The sequence below is a fragment of the Lactuca saligna genome, chromosome 6 (assembly GCF_052625555.1).
Source record: "Lactuca saligna cultivar CGN05327 chromosome 6, ASM5262555v1, whole genome shotgun sequence".
Lineage (NCBI taxonomy): Eukaryota > Viridiplantae > Streptophyta > Magnoliopsida > Asterales > Asteraceae > Lactuca > Lactuca saligna.
Genome location: NC_136422.1, coordinates 39,338,532 through 39,347,401, shown reverse-complemented (window position 1 = coordinate 39,347,401; position 8,870 = coordinate 39,338,532). Strand labels below are relative to the sequence as shown.

Below are 8,870 nucleotides of genomic sequence, written 5' to 3'. Positions count from 1 at the left end.
GAATCAAAACTTTTTCGATTCTACGTTCAAATCGATGTGATCAATAGTCCAAATATTTTTCGCCAAATCACTACAAAGATTATGATAGACTTCAAAATTACATATCGTCCTGCTCTTCTTGTCTTGTATTTTTCACCACCAATCTTTAGTTGTTGTGTCGGTGACATGATTTCATTTTACCAATGCTCATCATCGTCTACATAACAAATTTAATTGGTGTTTAAGAGTTGAAGACGAAGATGAATAAGATTCTTTAAGTAAGAGTTATAGAAAAATCTGTTTTAAATTTTAAAATCTAACTAGTACGACGAGATATACTAGGCAGATTCCTACCAAGTTGAGGCTGGCTTGTCGAAATGAATACCGAGTCTACTCCCTCCAGTCACGTCGAAAAGGATATCCTTTTGTCATTTGAAGTTTGATAGCTTTTTCTTAATTTAATCATATATTTATTCAAAAAGTTGAAAACAAAAGTAGCATATATATTTATATCATTTTCTACTTACAACCCCAAGTATCAATAATGGTGGCTAGTCCTACTTTTCAATTTCCATTAGGATTTAAGCATTTGGTACGTGTTGACTGTCGAGTACCTTTGCGTAGTAATATAAAGCTAGTTACTAGTATGATGATATTCCAATTTAAGATAAAAAAATGTTTAATCAATGATACGTAAAAAGAATATTGTATATATCTTATTATCACAAAAAATGCAGAATCCGGAAAACAAAATCAAATTTTCAACAACATGCAAAATAAAATTTCAAAAAAAAAAAAAAATAGAAATATTTAATAATGGAAAACATAAACATTGAACTCCACGACAGCATCACCATTGCTCATGTTAAAAGTATGAGTGCTTGCTTCTGCATATCCACGTGCAAACCGGAAAAGCCCACTTCCTCCAATGACCGGCATCTCTCTCACCGGCGACATCACCGGATTCCGGCCAACTATACTCAACGTGCTACCATTATACTTTCCTTCTACAAATACGTAGTTCATAACCATCAACAAACCCATTTCGTTTATGCTCGCGGATGTATACATCCCTTGTGCTCTACCCACCAACCTCGAGTTCCGTTCAGGGCCGATGGTCAAAGGGTTGTCGATCATGCTGATGTCACCAAAACCGGTGGCGGCAGTGCGGTTGGTTCTGGTGGCTTCAACGATCCTGATGGCGGTGGCGTTGGGGCCGCTAACTATGTCATGGAAGTAGAAACGAAAATGGCTCAGTTTCTGTTTTCTCAAACCTAAAGATCGTTGTGATAGGTTTCTTGAAAACTTCTGGGATTCGACTGTGAGAAAGAAAGATACAAGAAGAACAGAAAAGATAACTGTAATTGATTTCGATACAGAAGTCGCCATTGTTGGAGCTTAATTGGAAGAGATTGAGAAGAATGAAAGAGTTGGTGAATTATGCTTGGTGAGGTTCATGCTTATATAGAATGGGAATAGTTTCTGGATGCTTTCATGCCTTTGGGTATAAAATCAACTTTGGAAAAATTTGCCTTCAATATTTCCGCGTCTATGGGATTATGGGAATAAGTCCTTACCAATTTATTTTTTATTCATTTATTTTGTCGAGGATGATGCTTGAAAACATGCAAGTGTTACTTATTATATATTTATTTAAATGACGTTCTTTTATTCATTTTTTTAACAATAAGCAAATGTAAACGTTTGCATTTTCTCATAAACTGATCTTTTATTATTTCACAATATATATACGAATGCATAAGAGAACAGGCCAGTGGGCTGGACATATACATCAATACAAGACTATTATACAAAACACAATAATAATAATAATAATAATAATAATAATAATAATAATAATAATAATAATAATAACTAGGTAAGTGTTCCCCGCGTTGCGGGGATTAGATGTTGTTGGTTATGTGTTTAAAGGTTGTGACGTTTGTTTTCGAGATCAGTGGACATTGTAAACCTATGCATCGGTCGTTATTTTAATAGTAAAATGGTTAAGATTTATTTATCTATTTTTATGACCGACTTCTTATGTTTTTTTTTTTTTGAAAGAGCCAAAGGTCAGCAAACATTCTTCTTATGTTTTTTGTAGTAGTTTGGATGGATAATAAGCGTATTAAGTATTAGATATGCGAAAATACAAGATATTAACTTATTTAATATTAGTATTCATTACATAGCCAAGCATAAATTTCATACACAATAGAAGTCAAACAAACACATTCAAAGCAATATTCTGCACATCCGCCAGTCATCTCAATTATCACCTGCTTCAAGAAACATATGAAACATAATGTATAAAATTACCCGGCTGATAGCTTTAAACCTCATGTTTCACGGGTTCACAGAATCAGTGACTCCAAATTTCTTTTCTGTTAATAAAAAAGAAATGGTCAATGTTAAAAATTAGAAATTTCTATATTATTGTAAGGAATTATATTAAAATACCTATTTCAAACTTGTGTTGGTTCAAATCAACACCAATGATCCTCTTAGCTCCACATAGTCTTGCTCCCTCAGCAACCTCTAAAAAGATAATGTCTATTTTACCCTCATCAATATATATCTCAAATTAAAAAAGTGAAAATACTAAGAAAAGTAAAAAAGCGTAATATGAATGAATTACTTTTGTACCTTTAATAACACTGACACAATATTTTCATTTATGTGCTCAGTGTGGACGCTCAAATGCACTCAGCTTCTTTCTTTTTCAAGTACTCTTCATCCTCTTCTTCAGTTATTTATGTGCTCGGTGTGGACGCTCAATAACACCTTTATTTCTTCCTTACCTGTAAAATATTTCTTATTACCATTACATAAGTTTTTTTTTATTTCTAACCTCGTCATTGTCCCGAGTAACCTGCTCCTCCCCTTTTTTCCCAAATGCCCTTGTATGAAAACACTCGTCAAAACATGATGGCAATCAACCACATTAATTTTCATTACTTTTCTACAGTGACCTTTTTTTTCAATACATACACCGTAACTCAAAAATACAAAGCATAATCTGAATTCAAACATAAAACAGAAATATGAACTATTCAAAAAAGAATTAACATAATAATCTTCACATCAAACAGTTGATTGTTTACTATGTTATGTAATAATGAAAATATACATGGGTTTTTTGATAAGGAACTCACTACTATTGACGAGAAAATACAGGGAAAAGAGAAAGAGATAGAAAATGAAAATTAACTAATTGTGTTGGTGGTTTAAGTTCTTCCATTTAGGTTCATTATGGATATGTTCAAATAACACTTTCTACAACTGGAAACACACAAAGGTAAACTCATGGAGTAAAACAATAATTAAATTTTATTAATTAATTCAAAAATAAATTAAGACAATAACTATATAAATAAAAAATATAACATGTATATAAACCTATAACTCTCACTGATATATCAATACTCATGAGACATATACTCATTTATATACATTTAACACCTACAGACAAATAACCCAAAGTCTTGCAACAGTTTGTTAACATATTTGCTAGGAGCCTGTGAGAATGCCTACACCCCTTTGGCACACAAGCACTAACTTTATCCTATAAAAATCGACAGTTTCTTTGTCAAAAGCTTTCAACTTTAAGATTATTTATCAACTACCATGGTCTGGTTTTGTATCTTTGTTTTCAAAATTAAGAATAAAACTACATCAAGCCCATTATATGTTTTCAAAATTAAGAAGAAAACACCATTGAAGGAGGTTTGATCATAATTTCATGGGAAGAAAAACTCGTGACAGTCCACCAAAATGATACATCTAGCCCATTATATTTATTATATATTAGGGAATGAAGTGGTACCTGACTGTTGCATCCTGCAAACTCCCAACACGAAGATACCCTCTTTTTTCAACTTATTTCACAACCTCGCACCCACAAGCAGACTGTCTCGTATCTGCAAAATTTAAGAAGTTGCAGAATATTAAGATCGAAACTGAGTTTTAGAGATTGAAATCGAGATAGAGAGTAAGGTAAACAACATGAAATCCTCCGGCAAATGCTAGTGTTTCTGAATTTAACCTATATCAAAATAAACATGTACCAATTAAAACAAAACAGAAAGAGATGGATTAGGGATATTAGTGATGGAAGAATCGAGAAAGCAATTAGCATAAACATAAGAAACAGGCAACCAACGTAATTATATAAAACATTAATACCTATTTACCTTTGTTCCATAGTAAGCATATCTCTCGTTAATTGGTTGATTTTTGTCTTCTTCGATTGTAATTCAGCAGCCATCTGACCTAAAACCTCCACGTATGATAGTAACTGGAAAAGAGAACATGATAAAGGGTTTTAATATAGTTTTGAATTTTAATTCACATGTAGCGGATTAAGTGTTTTTTTAATCATAATATATAAACGGCTTGAATTTCTTTTGGGTTGATCGTATTTACCTTACACCCAAATGAGCAAAAACGGAAGAAATCGAGAAGATTACGCTGGCATACTTCACAAGTATATGTAACGCCTTTTCCCAACCGTGACTGCGGCCTTTTGTTCAAGATGACTACCTTCACACTGTTGATTATGTAGGTTTGTACCGAAGTGATGTCCGTTTCTGAATCTCATTTACCCTAATCACGACGTGATATGACGGCCTTCGAATATGTAGATTAATCAACAAAATTACCTAATTCGATAATCAATGATCGGTTTCAAATTAAAATTAGTTGAAATAAGTTGTTAGTTCACGAAACTCAATGACTGAAAGCGAACTGGAGAAGATGAAAGGAGAAACATACGAAGGATGAAGCTGGCGGAGGCCGACGATGGAGGTGGGTGTCGTTGGCGGAGAGGCAAGGCGGAGGTAGAAGTAGGTGTTGCGAAAAACAGGAGAGTTGTTGTTCACTACACTTCCTGTGAGAAGAAGATATCACATGAGGTGCTACATGGGAAAATCAACTGATTATGAATCTATCAGCCACACCTGGTGATGGCATATGAAATTTAGGGTTTAAACATTAATGGAGGGAATCAAATCCCAAAATAGAAAGGAATTAGACCAACACATATGCGCCAAAACCTAACGCGATATGCTCTCCTTCATCTGATGATCTAAAAATCAATTGAATTTAAAAGTAAATACGAACGTGGGTGCGTAGGAAGAAACAAAATTAGAAATTGAATCCCTTTACCTGAACTGATTCTAGATGCGAGAGAAGTCCCGATCCTCGTCTGTACTTTGAAGGTAAAGGGAGACGGTGTTGTGTCGCCGACGTCCTCCATCCATCATTGATCTAGTAGGAGAATAAAAGAGTAAGCAGGAGATTGATAGAGGTGGGTGGTGATAATCCGTGTTTGTTGAAAGGTAGAAACAATTGGAAGATATGGGCGGTTCAACACACATCGCGTTTGCACGTAGCAGCCTGAGAAGTGTGAGAAAGGACGGTAGATGAAGTAGAAGAAATCAGGTTAAAAATTAGAACAATCGGAAAGATATCGGGAACTGGAAGCGGTTTGGAAGAAGGGAAAGAGGGATTCCACAGATCAGAATTCGATTGGAGAAAAAAACGGTAAAGGAAAGGAGAAGCAACACGTATACACAAACAATACAAATATCGACATAGAATGACCCTGGAGAGAGATCTGAACACACATACATAAACAGGGGTAGTAGAAGGGCCGAAATTGACAAAAGATACAGGAGTTTACTGTAGCTAAGATAGGATAATTTTAATATATAGTATAATCTATCTACATCCTCTAATAAACAAAACCTCGACACATGTTCCATTTCTAATTAGGCTACAACTTTTAAGAAATTATTTTTTTTTTATTTCCTTGTGTTTCGAAGTATTTTTAAGAAATTCAAAATTCAAAATTCAATTTTCCAATTTTTTTTTAATTGTCAAAATCTTTCATTTAAAATTTTAAAAAATATCATATCCTAATAACATAAATATTCAAAAAATTAAGAAGTATTTTTATAAGAAATTTTCAATTTTTCCTTTTTTTTTGGTAACTAGTAAACCATCTTTAATTTAAAAATTCGTATAGCTTGTGTAATCAAATTTCATGCTTTTTATTTAAAGTTTGAATTAATCCTTATATTTTGTTAGTGCACCAGCATAAGTCTGTGAAACTTTTTTTTCCAATAATTTTTTACTTATGTAATTATTTTTTATCTTTAAATAATTATCAAAAATTATATTAGTTTACTTTCAATCACAAATATGTTTACAACTTTTTTAACACAATAGATTATTATTGTTAAATTTTAGTTTACAAAATTAATGTTTCATCATTAACGTTTAATTTTTAAAAAAAATTATGCATACAAAATGCTTAGTAATAATATACAACAACAATGACTTTATCATATATTTATCTATACACTTTTATATAGTACATACTCTTTTTATAAATTGTCTTTAACACCTTTGGACATCAAAATTTCATTCAAATTGAAATGAGAAAATTTTCGTTTGTTTTGCTATAATCATAAATAAAAGTCAATGTCAATCGATGTCAAATGTTGGTTTTTTTTTTACAAGAATCAATTTTTTTCACACGGCCAGTTATATGTTGTTTTATCCAGAAAAATAAACATATAATGATTGAATTTATTGATTTTAGATAAAAATTATAATTTAACCAATAAAACTTCAAATGATATATATCAGGAAATGTTTCAAAATGTAATTTAAAAGATCTTCTTTTTTACTTATCAAATTCACTCGACTATAATTACAATATGAAATACATTGTTTTTTACTATCTTGATATTTAATCTTATTTTTGTCTATATAATAAAAATTTTGAACATACCTACCGTAGTTTTCACGGGTTATAACCTAGTAATATTAATAATAATAATAACCCGCTAACACCAAAGACCAAGAGGATATGTGTCACTCCTAGCTTATTACAATTCAAAAAAATTGAGAAAGAAATGAACATTCTCTTATTGAATTAAGAACTAATAGTACCTTGCTTATATATAACATACTAGGCTACACCATCTATTCTAACATATGCCTAACTAACTTCGTATAATGGTAAAACGATGTAGTTTGTCATAACAAACTAATTAACCAACTAAACGGCTCTGTAACATATACTTAACAAAATCATCACTTCTTAATTGTCCCAATATCGCCCCCACCCAGAAGGACGTTTAAAAATGTTTTTAAGCGCCACCTTAGATAAAATTGGAGCCATTTTGAATAAGGAAGGGGTTTGGTAAATGTATCTGCAAGTTGGTTAGAAATGTGAATATGCATGAGTTTGATGACGCGTTCTATGATTTTATCTCAAATGAAATGGCAGTCGACTTCGATGTGTTTTGTTCGCTCATGAAAAATTGGATTAGTAGCAAGCTTTATAGATGAATCGTTTTCACAAAAAAGAGATAAGGATTTTGTTTATCATGAACCTATTTGCATCAAATGACTATTAGGATAGGTGATGATGACTCTGTGATATTTAATAGAACGGGGACCCCTATAAAGCAGAACATTGGGTTAGGATCATGATCGGATATCACAGGTTTGCATGAGTGAGTTACGGTCGAGGTTTCTCAAGCCGTCATAAAAGTGCTACCTAGCAAGATTGATCGGATCACTGATTGACTGGTCATCAGATTTATGGAGTAAATTGGAGCTACTTGGGCTATTGAGGAAAAGGCAGAAACGACACCAGGGGGAAATCAGGAGACACAATTGGGGAAGAGAAAACGAATGCAAGAGTCAGCTCCGCCAATAAGGGCCAAAGAATTTGGTGCTGATAAAGCAATTATTCATGGTCTAAAGGACCACCCCATCTGTGCAAACTGTGGAGGAACCCATAAATTTACATGCCACTGGATCAAATGCTTCAAGTGTGGAAAAAAATAACTTATTCTGCAAGACTATATCAATTAAGAGGTATGCTTTCACTACTTCAAATCCAGCTACAACAAATCTAACTGTCCCAAATTAGCAACAAAGGCGATTCAGACCCCAACACTTGCAGTTTTGCATAAAGGGGAAAAAGTTTTGCAAAAGGAACCTACAACCAATGAAGGAGTTATGTTGTTTCCTATCAAGGAAGAATAAGTGACACCAGTAGGAAGTATTTGATAGTATGCTATTATGGTTGTTTTCGGTACTTAGGTATTAATATGTAACTCAACAATCCTTGTTAGAAAATATCATACTTATCATGACCTTATCTTTTTTTGGTCATGTTATGTGAGAAGATCACTTATGGTAGGCACAATCAGTAGTACTATGATAAGAATGTCGAAGGTCATTGGAAATGATAACCGTGGGTTTCTTCAAAGTCAAAAAGAGACACATATGACATATGTTAAGCTAGCTTAAGTCACAAGTAGCAGCAAATGATAGGTCAAACCCAAGTGGTGGAGAAACGACCCTTAAGGAGAAAGGAAAAAGGGTAGTTCAAGTTTCAAGCTCCATGAGAGTAGTAACACGAGTAAGTGGAGATAGTTAGTTTCATTTTCGAATGATAGAAGAATGAAAGTCTTCTATTAGGCTATGAGTTTCTTTCTTATCAAGGAAATGTTGGTATTTCCTCCCAAACAACTAATAGGATTTAGGAAGTAGTCGAATTACCAAGTGCAGCTCATATAGCCAAGAGAACCAATTAGGTTCATACCTTGATGGATGAGAGATATATCCTCACAACAGAGGATTAAGAGTTCAATAGGTGGCGTAGTTTTCCATAGAGACCGTCGAGTACTCAAGGGATACATCGGACTTAGGAAGCTAAGTTAAGCTCATAGTAAGAACTTAGTTGTCTTATGCCAGAAGACGGAAACCATAGGATCATAGTCAATGAGAAAGTGTTTTTGTAGTACGAACGATTCAAGTTATCATCTAAATTGCGTATAAAGACACCTAGAAGAGGGTCATTCAGG

At 33.2% G+C, this 8,870-nt stretch overlaps 1 pseudogene; it reads right to left on the bottom strand.

The window, feature by feature from the left end:
• Nucleotides 1-669: 669 nt before the first annotated feature.
• On the bottom strand, nucleotides 670-1,506 carry LOC144999737 (dirigent protein 22 pseudogene; annotated as a pseudogene).
• Between the last annotated feature and the right edge of the window lie 7,364 nt (nucleotides 1,507-8,870).